Consider the following 16,503-nt stretch of genomic DNA (forward strand, 5'->3'; position numbering starts at 1 on the left):
TTTTTAGGGTATATATATTTACATGTACAGAATCCTGTACATATTTGAAGCTGTGTTCACTTAGTTTACATTGAAATCTGCAGCTTCAAATCCTCATATGGTGATTGTCAAAGTAAAATGTTGGCATCTCCACTATGAACTAGCAATGAATTGGGCAGCAAAGTGCCATAATAATGTGGCACAATAGGGTTTATGTGGTTCGAGTCATAGAAGGAAGTAGATTATTTTCTGCTATTTGGAGTCAACAGTGAACATCCCCCCTTTCATTATTATTGCCAATAAAACAATCAGCAGGAAATGTTGTACAATTTACAACTCAACAATGGAAGATTTGTCACAGGAAACCCTCTAGAAAATACAACCTTCTGGAAAGCTACGCACATGTCATCTTTAGTATTACTATTGTATAAGTTATTCCGAGACAATATCATAGGAGATATTCCCAGACTATATCATAGGAGATATTCCCAGACCATATCATAGGAGATATTCCCAGACCAAATCATAGGAGATATTCCCAGACCAAATCATAGGAGATATTCCCAGACCAAATCATAGGAGATATTCCCAGACCATATCATAGGAGATATCCCCAGACCATATCATAGGAGATATTCCCAGACCATATCATAGGAGATATTCCCAGACCATATCATAGGAGATATTCCCAGACCATATCATAGGAGATATTCCCAGACCAAATCATAGGAGATATTCCCAGACCAAATCATAGGAGATATTCCCAGACCAAATCATAGGAGATATTCCCAGACCAAATCATAGGAGATATTCCCAGACCAAATCATAGGAGATATTCCCAGACCATATCATAGGAGATATTCCCAGACCAAATCATAGGAGATATTCCCAGACCATATCATAGGAGATATTCCCAGACTATATCATAGGAGATATTCCCAGACCATATCATAGGAGATATTCCCAGACCATATCATAGGAGATATTCCCAGACCATATCATAGGAGATATTCCCAGACCAAATCATAGGAGATATTCCCAGACCAAATCATAGGAGATATTCCCAGACTATATCATAGGAGATATTCCCAGATGATATCATAGGAGATATTCCCAGACTATATCATAGGAGATATTCCCAGACTATATCATAGGAGATATTCCCAGACTATATCATAGGAGATATCCCCAGACCATATCATAGGAGATATTCCCAGATGATATCATAGGAGATATTCCCAGACTATATCATAGGAGATATCCCCAGACCATATCATAGGAGATATTCCCAGATGATATCATAGGAGATATTCCCAGACCATATCATAGGAGATATTCCCAGACTATATCATAGGAGATATTCCCAGACTATATCATAGGAGATATTCCCAGACTATATCATAGGAGATATTCCCAGACTATATATCATAGGAGATATTCCCAGACCATATCATAGGAGATATCCCCAGACCATATCATAGGAGAAATTCCCAGACCATATCATAGGAGATATTCCCAGACCAAATCATAGGAGATATTCCCAGACTATATCATAGGAGATATTCCCAGACTATATCATAGGAGATATTCCCAGATGATATCATAGGAGATATTCCCAGACTATATCATAGGAGATATTCCCAGACTATATCATAGGAGATATCCCCAGACCATATCATAGGAGATATTCCCAGATGATATCATAGGAGATATTCCCAGATGATATCATAGGAGATATCCCCAGACCATATCATAGGAGATATTCCCAGATGATATCATAGGAGATATCCCCAGACCATATCATAGGAGATATTCCCAGATGATATCATAGGAGATATTCCTAGACCATATCATAGGAGATATTCCCAGACCATATCATAGGAGATATTCCCAGACTATATCATAGGAGATATTCCCAGATGATATCATAGGAGATATTCCCAGATTATATCATAGGAGATATTCCCAGACTATATCATAGGAGATATCCCCAGACCATATCATAGGAGATATTCCCAGATGATATCATAGGAGATATTCCCAGACTATATCATAGGAGATATTCCCAGACTATATATCATAGGAGATATTCCCAGATGATATCATAGGAGATATTCCCAGACCATATCATAGGAGATATTCCCAGACTATATCATAGGAGATATTCCCAGACCATATCATAGGAGATATCCCCAGATGATATCATAGGAGATATTCCCAGACTATATCATAGGAGATATTCCCAGATGATATCATAGGAGATATTCCCAGACTATATCATAGGAGATATTCCCAGACTATATATCATAGGAGATATTCCCAGATGATATCATAGGAGATATTCCCAGACCATATCATAGGAGATATTCCCAGACTATATCATAGGAGATATTCCCAGACCATATCATAGGAGATATCCCCAGATGATATCATAGGAGATATTCCCAGACTATATCATAGGAGATATTCCCAGACTATATCATAGGAGATATTCCCAGACTATATATCATAGGAGATATTCCCAGACCATATCAATATCATAGGAGATATTCCCAGACCATATCATAGGAGATATTCCCAGGCAATATTTATAAAAGCAAACAAGAGGCTGATGCACTCGTTCGTACCAGGTTCTCATACCATTGAGGAAGTAAACCGTCCTGTTTCTCTATATAGTTTGAAGCAAAGTGTGTATAGCTGTATATTAACCCTATGGATCACGGCCATTTGAAGTGTATAGGCAGCTTTACGTAGGACCATGTACATGAATATAACCATATAACCATGTATACCTCTTATATGCTCTGCTCAGAGATTTGTATTAGATGGTGTGCAGCTACCATCCTCTTGTCCACAAAATAACCTTCTTGGCACAGAAAATCTCTGCTATCTGTTATGTGGGCTGGTTCCATAGTGAAAGGACTCTCTGTTCATTCAGCTTACAGCACGTGAGGTCTCAAAGAAGTGCACTATGTAGATCTGTAAGGGTAACTATTTCCTGCCATAACATTTTTCAGTACTGGCTGATTGTCTATGCAGTCCATTATGCAGGCATCATATTATAGAACAGGAGGAGCTGAACATATTTTATATATTATACACGTTTATGGGAAAAGTCCCAGGATAACTTGTCACTCATTAATGTAAACCTCTGCTCATTCTGGGCTAAGGAGTCAAGTGGGTGGTTCTCCTCTGTCATTGAAAGCTACATGAACTGTTTTACACAGATAACGGTCACTAAGTAGACCCTCCTACATGACTACCTAGCCCAGAATGAGCAGAGATTTAGATAAATAAATGGGATGTTCTCATTGTACTTACCCTACAAAAATACACATCAGTCTGCTCAGCATCTCCTGCTCTATATAATGATGCCTGCAGATAGGACTGCAGTTTCAATGCGACAGATAACCTTTTAACCCCTGATGGACCAAGGACGTATCGGTACGTCTTGAGTCCTCTCCCTTACTATAAAGCAGGGGACCCGTGGCTAATAGCGCGCGGCACCACGATCAGTGCCGTGCACTATTAACCCTTTAGACACGGCGTTCAAAGCTGATCACCGTGTCTAAAGTGAAACTAAACTGCTGCCGGTTAGCTCAGGGGGCTGTTCGGGATCGCTGCAGTGAAATCACGGCATCCTGAACAGCTGTAGGACACGAGGAGGGTCCCTTACCTGCCTCCTGGTGTCCGATCGCCGAATGACTGCTCAGTGCCTGAGATCCAGGCATGAGCAGTCAAGCGGCAGAATCATTGATCAATCATTTCCTATGAGAAACCATTGATCAATGTAAAAGATCAGTGTGTGCAGTGTTATTGCCCCCTATGGGAGCTATAATATTGCAATTATTGCAATTGTTTTGCCATAGATTTTTGGGTAAAATGACTGATGTCATTACAAAGTAGAATTGGTGGCACAAAAAATAAGCCATCATATGGATTTTTAGGTGTAAAATTGAAAGGATTATGATTTTTAAAAGGTAGGGAGGAAAAAAATTAAAGTGCAAAAACGGAAAAACGCTCGGTCCTTAAAGTGGTACTCCACTGGAACACATTTTTTTTTTTTAAATCAACTGGTGGCAGAAAGTTAAACAGATTTGTAAATTACTTTTTAAAAACATATCCTTCCAGTACTTATCAGCTGCTGTATGCTCCACAGGAAGTTATTTTCTTTTTAAATGTCCTTTCTATCTGACCACAGTGTTCTCTGCTGACACCACTGTGCATTTTAGGAACTGTCCAGAGTAGGAGCAAATGCTTATAGCAAACCACTCCTCCTGCTCTGGACAGTTCCTAAAATGGACAGAGGTGTCAGCAGAGAGCACTGTGGTCAGACAGAAAGGAAATTCAAAAATAAAGGAATTTCCTGTGGATCATAACAGCAGCTGATAAGTACTGGAAGTATTAAGATTTTTTAAATAGAAGTAATTTACAAATCTGTTTAACTTTCTGGCACCAGTTGATTAAAAAAAAAATGTTTTCCACTGGAGTACCCCTTTAAGCTCTGAGAGTAGACAGGAAAAAACAACAATAAGGCTAGGATTTCACTGAGATTTTTTTCCCCACCAGCAAAAATGCCAGGAAAAACTGCCAGAAAAACTGCCACAGCTTTTTCCTGCGTTATGGCAGTTTTTCTGGCGTTTTTCCTGGTGTGTGGAAACAGCCAAATTTGTACCCTGGCAGGGTACCACTCTGTGGGTATCTTCAAGGTGCCACTCTGTGGGTCAGATGCTGAGTGCCTGATCCACAGAGTAAGGAGAGGAGGAGTGATTTATAACATCACTACTCCCCTCCCCCGGCCGTATAGTACACAGGAGGGCATAGTGTACCCGTATATACTATACAGGAGCTGGGAATCCTGTCTCCAGACTGACAGGAGTCCCTGCTCCTATAGCCCCTTTGGGCAGTATACAGACTATACAGCCATCTATATATAGCTGTATATAGTGAATACAGAAGACTAGGTCCGCTTACCTCCCTCCCTCCGTCCCCGCTGGGTCCGTGTAGCTCCGCCCCCTAGTGATGACATCATTAGGAGGCAGAGCTACAGACAGGAGGCAGAGTGGCAAGTATGAGGCCCTGTTCATATTGTGCATTTTGTATAATGTGAACAGACACTTCTTCCCAGACAGGGAGACTCAAGCTGTTGCTAAACTACAACTCCAAGCATGCCCAGACAGCCAAAAGCTGATTCGCTACCTGCCGCCATTTGAGCGCAAAACGTGTTTGGGGTAAGGAGGTGAGCGGTGCCTGTCAGGTGCACGAGTCTAAGCTTTACATTAGGAATTACTATTTGTCATTATGCTGTTGCTCTTTTGCCATTTTCTGCACCTTACAGCAGTGAACATGATTGTTTGATTTTTTTTTTTTTTTTTTTTATCTAAAGCCGAGGAACGTGTCCTCGATTCACCCAAAGCGCAAGAAAATGTGCAAACGTGTTACACTAAAAAAAAACGTGCACAAAGGATGCGGTCTATCGCAAGCCCTTCTCCGATAGGAGAGAGGCCCCCCAACAAACCCTACCCTTCGCCTCCGGACCAATAGGTACCTGCGAGGTTCCAGGTTCGATGTCCCTTTTCGCCAAAGCTACTAGGGGACCACAAATGCTCCCGGCATCCCCCTTGACGTTAGCCAAGGTATCTGCCCGCAGAGCCGATAACGGTAGGTACCCTGCCAAAGCAGGAGTAGCCGGGGTGTTTGCAGGGAGGTGCGGAACCTAATGGCCACACACACCTCCCCTAGACCGCCAGGAGGGACACCCAGAAGGGCTACCGCATCCTGACAAATCCTGTGAACACACAAAAAAGTGACACAGTGAGACAAAAAGGAATAAATAAGTGAATGTGTGCAGATATACTGCCCGGACATCCGGCCAGATCTATAAAAATGTATCTGATCCTAGCCAGAAAGCCGGGAATCAAGAGGTGAGTGCCACAAGGTGAAGAGATTATGGTGCCCGTGCTTCAACTCAGTGAGTCCATCCTCCCAGTGAGTTTCGGCACCTCGGGGTCACCACTCCCAGAGGCACAAAAGTACCTCGGCTCTAGACCCTCTCAGCCTCATGGCGAGACCCGGAGGGAACAGGTCACATCGGGGCAGCCGTCGAGCTGATTCCTCAGAACCAGCCCCGGAAAGCCCTGGTACACCTGCACCCTCCATGCAGCACCCATCCCCACCAGAATGAAAACTGATAAGAATAGATACTACACTTTATCTTAGCCAAAAGGCCGAGAAGCGAACATGATTGTTTGATGTCTGTATATTTATGTTCTGCTAGGGGAGAGGTCCACATGGTGTGACCACCACTCCCTATACTTCGCATCTGTACCTGTTTCATTTTACATTATAGCAACCTCATCTCCATTTTTTCTGTTTGTTATAACCATAGTGCCCATTCCTTACATGTCTTTTATATGTGTTATTAAAGTTTGTGACTTTTTCAATAAAGATTATTCTTCCTTATATACATTTTTCTGTATAGTTCCTATTTTTTGGTGATGGAGTTGTAGTTTAGCAACAGCTGGAGTCTCCCTGTCTGGGAGGACACTGGCAGAAGGGTCTGTTCACATTATGCAAAATGTACAATGTGAACAGAGCCTCACACCCTTACCAGCCTGGCTCCTGTCTGCAGTTCCGCCCCCTAATGACATCACTAGGGGCGGGGCTACACAGACCCAGCCGGGACTGGAGGGAGGTAAGGAGACTGTCTTCTGTATACACTATATACAGCTACCTATAGATAGCTGTATATAGTGTATACCGTCCAAAGGGTTAACCTACACTGTCCAGAAGTGTAAGTTAACTCTTTCCTTGCTGGGCTGGCGCATTGCACACAGCTCAGCCAGCTCAGCTCACAGTACACACATTGAAGGCTCACTGTAAGTTCTTGCTGGGCAGTAGATATACGACGTATATCTACTGCTCAGCATCAGCTGTTCTCCCGACTCTGTAGCAGTGAGCACAGCAGAGTTCCGAAATTCACATCAGGAGGATGCAACAGGTGTCAGGAGTGACACTTGCTGTGATCTGTCCCTTACTGCAGGTACTACTGCTCCCAACAGGGAGCACACACTGTTCCATGCTGGGAGCTGTAGTATCTGTACCAATAGACAGATGGCCCGGGTGTCACTTCTGACACCCGTTGCAATCTGTCTATTAATGCAGGTACGACAGCTCCCAGAAAGGAGTGTGCTCCATGTTGGGAGTAGTAGTACCTGCAGTTAAGGTCCGATCACAGCGGGTGTCACTCATGATACCCACTGTGATCCCCTGGTATAAGCTATAGAAGCGGGAGGTAGCCACACTTGTCTTGTCCCCTGCCCGGCACAATACTCCTCTGTAGTGTGAGGTTATTTTCATATCACAGATTCGTATATGCAACTGAGAGTTGTGATTGGCCAACACCATCTGGTCAATCACAGCTCTTAGCGGGAAATATGAATCTGTGAATTGAAGAGAACATCACAGCAGAGTATAGTGCCGGGCAGTGGAGCGAAGAAGTGCAGCCGGCTGCCGGCTTCTATAGCTTATACTGGAGGATCGCTGCGGGTGTTAGAAGTGACAACCCCTGCGATCTGTCAATTAGTACAGGTACTACTACTCTCATCATGGAACAGTCTGTTCCACAGAAGAAAAAAAAAAAAGTTAAAAAAGTAGAAAAAAAAACACACAACACAACACATAATTAAAATACATTACTAATAAGTTTTACAAAATTATAAAAAAAAAAAATATATATATATATATAAATATTTTTTTTAATAATTAAATGGCCCCTTTCTGCTGTGTCCTAGCTGATCGGGACATCGCGATTTTACCACAATGGTCCCAATCAGGAAAAAATAAAACAAAACAACATGTTCTATCTTCAGGTGGAACAGAATTCAGCATCAGAATTCTGCTAGCAGAAATTCCTCCAGTGTGGGCAGGGGAAAGTCCATTAAAGTCAATGGACCTTTCATTGTTTGATGATCTGAAGAAGAATAAGTGAGCGGAATTACTTGAGTAAATTCCTCAGCGTGAACGTACTCTTAAAGGGGAACTTCAGTACTTTTGTCCTTATCCTTTATCCCCAGGATAGAGGACAAGTGTCTGATCGCGGGGGGTCCAGACGTTGAGACCCCCGGTAATCTTCTGTCTGGCACCCCAATGTTTTGAAGATTTGTGTTTAGAACACCTGCTCTCCTTGTGCACAGAGCAGCGGTGGTCGACACAACCACTCCATACACTATGGGAGAGCGCTGTACTCATGTATCGCCTCCTCACCCACAGACCATGCACAGAGGGGGTGCGTTGACCACCGCCACTCCATGTTCAAGGATAGCCAGTGTTCTGAGCACAAATCTTCAGAACACTGGGGCGCTGGTCAGAAGATTGCAGGGGATCCTAGCTGTTGGACAGAACACAACAACAAAAAAGAAAGAGAGGGGGCAGTTTGGTAGGGTTTTTTTTCTGCTACAGAGCGAGAAGAGTAGAAGCATACATAAAAGACAATACTACCAGACGGCTGATGCTATGATAGAGGCATACCTTACACATCACAAATAAAATGCTGTCCCGCCGACACACCCCACGTCAGGAAATCGGCACGCTGGCTGTTAGGACTTGCCAAGGATGTGTCAACATTTCAAGTCTATGTTAAAGAAAAGTAGTGGAGGCATCCATGCTGTAGAATTAACCCACCAACCTCTGGATTACTGAGGCATGAATGAGCATTTTCTCTAGAATAAGTGAAAATGCCAAGAAAAATAAAAAGGGTGTTGAATCTTCTCAGTAACAGCACCACTTTCACACCTTTGGCTGATCAGACATCCCTTCAATGTTTTGTTTTCCTGGAAAACCATTATAAGGCTTCCTTCACACATACTTTTTGTGCTGTTTTTTTTTCTTTTTGCTTAAAAAAGGCACAAAAATTAAATTCAACCCTTATGAAGTTTTTGTGGAGTTTTGTACCAAAATAGTGTGTGCTATATGTTTTTTCTTTCTGTCATGTGATTCCAGGATTTCATTCAGAAGAATGGGAGGGACAAACGCAAATGCAAATACAAATACAAACACAAACGTTTTAGATTATTTTTTTTTTTAATCTTATCGAGGGCTATCGAAGGAAAAACAGTTTTTTTTTTTAAAACACCCTTCATAGCCAGAGCATGCTGCAATTAAAAAAAACTGACAGACCCAAAAAACAGCACTAAAGAGGGAGATAACATCATAAACAAAAACGCCACTGCCTCTGTCAAAAAAAATTATATCTCAAAAATAAACACCAAAACTCAAAGTGCCATTGGTAATAGGCTTCATACTGACTGCAGAAAATCATCGGATGTTCCACTACAGAATTTCTGATGTGTGAACCAAGCAGCAAAAGTAGTGTTAATTGGGCCTTACTTCAACAGGCTGCAGATTTTCTGCCTACAAATACAGATGGAAGATCCACAGCATTTCTGCTTCAGGTGAACATACCTTTATCTACCTGAAGTGTATGATATAAGTGAATTCATCTTTTCAGCAAGGTGTTTACTTTTTAGGCTTTTTTATACCTCTATGTTCACACAGTATTTTGGGCCATTTTCAGCCAAAAAACTACAGTATATGCATGAGAAATGGACCAAAAAGACGACTGACTAAATGATTTTTTTAATTTTTTTTTAGCCATTATAGGACTTTATTTTGAGGCTCAAAAAAGACTGGGGTAAATAAAGCGTAAGACTAGGTTCACACACGGGGGTGGGGTATGCATCATTGTATATTGTTTGTATGTTTTGTCTAAATCTGTTGCAATCCCTTTTTGCGACTTAGACGATTTTCCATGGTAAAGCCGTACAAAAACCGGTTCACCTACACCACCCTTGATAAATTCTCCCCCATAGTATTTGAAAGTAGTTTTGGCCTTAACCCCATGGGGACGGAGCCCATTATGACCCTAAGGACGGGAGCATTTTTTGCAAATCTGACCACTGTCACTTTAAGCATTAATAACGCTGGGATGCTTTTACTTATAAATTTGATTCCGAGACTGTTTTTTCGTGACATATTCTACTTTATGTTAGTGGTAAATTTTTGTCGATACTTGCATCATTTCTTGGTGAAAAATTCAAAAATGTCATGAAAAATTTGAAAATTTTGCATTTTTCTAACTTTGAAGCTCTCTGCTTGTACGGAAAATAGACATTCCAAATAAATTATATATTGATTCACATACACAATATGTCTACTTTATGTTTCCATCATAAAGTTGACATGTTTTTACTTTTGGAAAACATCAGAGGGCTTCAAAGTTCAGCAGCAATTTTCAAATTTTTCGCAAAATTTTCAAAACCGGAATTTTTCAGGGATCAGTTCAGGTTTGAAGTGGATTTGAAGGGTCTTCTGGTTAGAAATACCCCACAAATTACCCCATTATAAAAACTGCACCCCTCAAAGTATTCAAAATGACATTCAGTAAGTGTGTTAACCCTGTGTTAACAGGAATAGCAGAAAAGTGAAGGAGAAAATTCAAAATTTCATTTTTTACACTCGCATGTTCTTGTAGACCCAGCTTTTGAATTTTTACAAGGGGTAAAAGGAAAAAAATCCTCTCAAAATGTGTAACCCAATTTCTCTCAAGTAAATACCTCATATTTGTATGTCAAGTGTTTGGCGGGTGCACTACAGGGCTCAGAAGCGAAGGAGCAACAATGGGATTTTGGAAAGAGAGTTTTTCTAAAATGGTTTTTGGGGGGCATGTCCCATTTAGGAAGCCCCTATGGTGGGTGCCAGGACAGCACTAGGAGTTGTAGTTTTGCAACAGCTGGAGGCACACTGTTACCTAACTCAGTATTTTCTAACCAGTGTGCCTCCAGCTGTTGCAAAACTACAATTCCCAGCATGTACTGATCACAGAAGGGCATGCTGGGAGATTTAGTTATGCAAAAGCTGGAGGTATGCAACTACAACTCCCAGCATGCCGAGACAGCTGTTTGCTGTGTGGGCATGCTGCGATTTGCAGTGCTACAGTTGGAGTGCTACAACTTAGAGACCACTGAACAGTGATCTCCAAACTGTGGACCTCCAGATGTTGCAAAACTACAACTCCCAGCATGCCCAGACAGAAAAACAGCTATGTGGGCATGCTAGGAGTTGTAGTTTTGCAAGATCTAGAGGGCAGTATAGAGATAACTGTGCAGTGGTCTCAACTGTAGACCTCTAGCTGTTGCAAAACTACAAATCCCAGCATGCCCACACAGCAAACAGCTGTCTGGCCATGCTGGGATTTGTAGTTTTGCAACATCTAGAGGGCTACAGTCTAAAGACCACTATAGTGGTCTCAGACTGTAGCCCTCTAGATGTTGCTAGGCAACTCATCGGCTTCCGTCGCATCCAGGGAGCCATCCTCTTCTGCTGCACGTCGCCTGCAGGTCTCCGTCGCCGCCCGCCGATCCTCGTCGCCCCGCTGCCTACGGACGGGTAAGTGATCTTCGGCACCGCTCCTCTTAGTTATCCCCATTCTGGCCCGCCTATTGTGGGTGGGCAGGACGGGGAAAACGAAAGTAATCCCCCCCCCGCCCGATCTGATTAAGTACCAGGACGCAAGGGCGTATGCATACGCCTTTCGTCCCCAACAGGTTAAAGGGGTACTCCAGTGGAAAAACTATTTTTTTTTCTTTTTTTTAAATCAACTGGTGCCAGAAAGTTAAACATATTTGTAAATTACTTCTATTAAAAAATCTTAATCCTTCCTGTATTTATTAGCTGCTGAATACTACAGAGTAAATTCTTTTCTTTTTGGAATGCTCTCTGATGACATCACAAACACACTGCTCTCTGCCGACGTTATAATAATAATAATAAGTCTTTATTTATTGTTGTCCTTAGTGGGATTTGAACCCAAGGCCCCAGCACTGCAAGGCAGCAGAGCTAACCACTGAGCCACCATGCTGCCCTTAGCATACATCTGCTATGCACGGTTGCTAAAATGGACAGAGATGTCAGCAGAGAGCACTGTGGTCGTGATGTCATCAGTGTTCCAAAAAGAAAGGAATTTCCTCTGTAGCATTCAGCAGCTAATAAGTACTGGAAGGATTAAGAATTTTTTTTTATAGAAGTAATTTACAAATATGTTTAACTTTCTGGCACCAGTTGATTTAAAAAAGAAAAAAAAAAATGTTTTTCCACCTGTACGCCCTGAGCCCGGTCCCGGTGTCTAAAACGCATCACACCGGGTAGATCTCACAACGATCAGTGCCGCGCGCTGTTAGCCCAGGGTCCCGGCTATGAATAGCAGCCGGGACTAACCCGGTGTGATGCAGGGTCACGACGTGACCCCGTTTTAAACACCGGGACCGGGCTCAGGGCGATAAAATTGCTCCGTCGCATCCGATCTGGGTTTGATTGCTCCAAGCCTGAGCTACAGGCTTGAGCAATTGAGCCCCTATCTTGGCTTTGCAGGGATCAGCATAGGAGATCAGTGTGTGCAATGTTATAGGTCCCTATGGGAGCTTAGCACTGCAAAAAAAAAAGTGAAAAAAAAGTTGACAAAGTCATTTAACCCCTTCCCTAATAAAAGTTTGAATCACCCCCCTTTTCCCATTTAAAAAAAAAAAAACTGTGTAAATAAAAATAAACATATGTGGTATCGCCGAAATGTCTGAACTATAAAAATATATTGTTAATTAAATCGCACAGTCTATGACGTACACGCAAAAAAAATTCCAAAGTCCAAAATAGAGTATTTTTTGTCACTTTTTCTATCATGAAAAAATGAATAAAAAGCGATCAAAAAGTTAGATCAATACAAAAATGATACCGATAAAAACTTCAGAACAAGGCGCAAAAAATGAGCCCTCATATCGGCCCGTACGCGGAAAAAAAAAGTTATAGGGGTTAGAAGATGAGAATTTTTTATATTTTTTCCCGAAGTACGACAATATCCAACCTATATAAGTAGTAGGGATCAACCGATATCGTTTTTTTTTTAGGGCCGATATCGATAATCGGTGGAGGTTAGGGCCGATAGCCGATAACTTATACTGATATTCCGGTATAAGTTATCGGCTATTTATCCCCCCTCGACACCGCTGCAGATCATTGATTTAAAGCGGGCGCTTTAAATCAATGCACTGCAGTGGCTTTTGTGGTGCCATAGGCCGCCACCCGCTTCTCTCCCTTACCTGTCAGGGTGGTCCGGGCCATCCATCCTTCTTTCCTGTAGTGTCCGGCGCCATTCCGGGTAGTGGGTGAACCAGTCCGGGCTGTCCTTCTCCGGGGGTCATCTTCTCCACTCCGGGCAGGCTCCGGCCTAGTACGCTGCATAGACGGCGCTGCGCAGTGACACCCGTGCGCAGCGACACACCTGACGTCACGGCATCTATTCAGCATACTATGCCGGAGCCTGCCCGGAGTGGAGAAGAGGACCCCCGGAGAAGGACAGCCCGTACTGGTGCACCCTCCACCCGGAACGGCGCCGGACACTACAGGAAGGAAGGATGGATGGCCCGGACCACCCCCATTACTGGTAAGTTTATTATTATTATATATTTTTTTGACTCGGAGGGTGGGGGAGGGGCCCGACCGGTATAGCGGTATGGGCAAAAATCCATACCGGTATACCGCCCAGAACTACGGTGGGGGGTGCGACGCGGTGGGTCGGGGGGGGGGTGGTCGCGGTGCGGTGGGGGCGGTGCATTATCGGCTTATCGGCAAGGTAATTGCCGATACATATAATGCCCAAAATCGTGATTATCGGCCGATAATATCGGCCATACAGATAATCGGTCGATCCCTAATAAGTAGGGTATAATTTTAACCGTATGGACCTACAGAATAAAGAGAAGGTGTTATTTTTACCGAAAAATGCACTGCGTAGAAACTGAAGACCCCAAAAGTTACAAAATGAAATTTTTTCTTCAATTTTGTCGCACAATGAATTTGTTTTACATTTCACCATGTATTTTTGGGTAAAATGACTAATGTCACTGCAAAGTAGAATTGGTGGCGCAAAAAATAAGCCATCATATGGAATTTTATGTGCAAAATTGAAAGCGTTGTGATTTTTAGAAGGTGATGAGGAAAAAATGAAAATGCAAAAACAGAAAAACGCTAAGTCCTTAAGGGGTTAACCAAGAGATGAACAGACAAAGAAAAACTACAATGGAAGAATTTGCAGCTTTCTCTGTTTCGGACCCACCTCTGGTTTTAGCTAAAAATACTGACCAAAATGGGGCCAAAAATAAAGCTTAATACACTATGTGTGAATACAGCCCTAGTGCAAACAAGTCTACGCAGATTTCATGCTAGCAGTGTTCCAGCTTTTCTGTGATAAAGACATTTATATAATCAAACACGCATGACTGCCACAGAATGCACCAAGCATGTCGCCAGAACGATATTAAATATTCATACCCGCTCACCTCACTAAACAAGCTGGTCTAAGGTTTCACCAATACACTACAGCCATATGTTCTCATCAGGCCATTGTTAACCCATTTGCTTTCAGACACCCAATAATAAGTTGTTTTTCAGGGAAGGATAAGAACGCTTAATGAGATTCTCACAAGCCAATAAGCCAGAGCATGCGAGTATGTATGAATAATGAAATACCGGATTGTGCGTGTCAAACTGCATTCTGCTAAGGACCTGTCCCCTGTCTATCGGTTACTGTAACCTAGCAACTCTGGCAAGAAAGTGAAACCCTTTGTCCTTCCATAGTCTTGTCATTTCTCTGCCAAGTCCGTAACCTGTCCTGCTCCATTATTGAGAGGTTAGCTGTCAGGAAGGAGTTTCTAAGCATTAGCCCCCCCAATGCACCCGACCCGCAGGCTCTAGCCACACCATGTTTCTGCCATTTATTTGCTATGTGTTTTGGAAATTCCCCTGACACTTATCCATAGATCCCAAACACCCAACGGAGGACCAAAAAAAAAAAAAGAAGAGCAGTCTTTCAGGGTTTGCATTTGTTTACTGGATGAAATAGCATGGACCACTGCTCTATTCCATGGCACGGGATCCATTAATAAAAATATATATACTGAGCAGTATGATGGATGCCACTAAGTAGCGTTCCTCATAGGTATATAGCAGAGGTATCAATCAGGAATTCCTATGTTGTATACCGCCAACACACATTACAAGACAGCAGCGTGAAAAGAGTCTTACAATGAATAGGTGCAACATACCCAGTAACGTGGGTGACGCATGCTCGTCAAGCACTGTGGCCCAAAACAGGAATGTGGGGGCCCTTGTTCCAGCAATAGAGGGCAGCCCAGAGGTTGGACCTCTTCCTCTCTTGCTTGGTTGGTAGGTTAGAAAAGTAAAAAATAAAGGTTTACAGAGAAGAAACTAACAATTTTGGCTTTTAAAAAAAATAAAAAATAAAAATAAAAAGAGAAAGAAATAAAAAAATAAATCTCATCTGACTGACACCCCATTACTCTCTTATAAATACAGTAGCCCCTGTATACTCTTATGACACATTGTAATACTAAAATATTTTTTTAAATTTAAATCTGTGCAGGGTGTGAGGAAACCTAAAAATAAAAACCCTGCCCTCACCTGGCATTTCCTACATGTTGAGATGGAGAGCAGGAAGGGCTATCAGTGTGAACTGGCACCATAGGGAAAGTGGCAGCAGGGGAGTAAAGGTTTCGGAGAAGTTTTAAATGTAGGAATATACCGTATTTATCGGGGTATACCACGCACCGGCCTATAACACGCACCCTCATTTTACAAAGGATATTTGGGTAAAGAAAGTTTTTTACCCAAATATCCATGGTAAAATGAGGGTGCGTGTGTATACCCCGATACATCCCCAGGAAAGGCAGGGGGAGAGAGGCCGTCGCTGCCCGCTTCTCTCCCCCTGCCTTTCCTGGGGTCTAGAGCCCTGCTGCCGGCCCTTCTCTCCCCCCCTGGCTATCGGCGCCGCTGCCCGTTCTGTCCCCCTGACTATCGGTACCGGCGCGCCATTGCCGGCGTCGATAGCCAGGGGGAGAGAAGCGGCGCCGACAGCCAGGGGGAGAGAAGGGGCAGCGGCACCCATTGCCGGCGCCGCTGCCCCGTTGCCTTCCCCCATCCCCGGTGGCATAATTACCTGAGTCGGGTCCGCGCTGCTGCAGGCCTCCGGCGTGCGTCCCCTGCGTCGTTGCTATGCACGGCGCGGCGCACTGACGTCATCCGCCGCGCCGTGCAGCTCATATCAACGATGAAGGGGACGCACGCCGGAGGCCTGCAGCAGCGCGGACCCGACTCAGGTAATTATGCCACCGGGGATGGGGGGGGAGGCAACGGGGCAGCGGCGCCGGCAATGGGTGCCGCTGCCCCTTCTCTCCCCCTGGCTGTCGGCGCCGCTTCTCTCCCCCTGGCTATCGGCGCCGGCAGTGCGGCGCCGGTACCGATAGTCAGGGGGACAGAACGGGCAGCGGCGCCGATAGCCAGGGGGGAGAGAAGGGCCGGCAGCAGGGTTCTAGACCCCAGGGAAGGCAGGGGGAGAGAAGCGGGCAGCGACGGCCTCTCTCCCCCTGCCTTTCCTGGGGCGGTATCGGCGTATAACAC

The 16,503-nt window shown here is 43.7% G+C and overlaps 1 protein-coding gene and 1 pseudogene across 6 annotated transcripts in view; both read right to left on the reverse strand.

Annotated features, from left to right (window-relative positions):
* Positions 1-16,503, reverse strand: part of DOCK9 (dedicator of cytokinesis 9) — a 255,830-nt gene that overhangs the window by 223,722 nt on the left and 15,605 nt on the right. The window lies entirely within an intron of this gene.
* On the reverse strand, positions 6,059-6,218 carry LOC130359948 (U2 spliceosomal RNA; annotated as a pseudogene).

Source organism: Hyla sarda, chromosome 2 (genome assembly GCF_029499605.1).
Source record: "Hyla sarda isolate aHylSar1 chromosome 2, aHylSar1.hap1, whole genome shotgun sequence".
Taxonomy (NCBI): Eukaryota; Metazoa; Chordata; class Amphibia; order Anura; family Hylidae; genus Hyla; species Hyla sarda.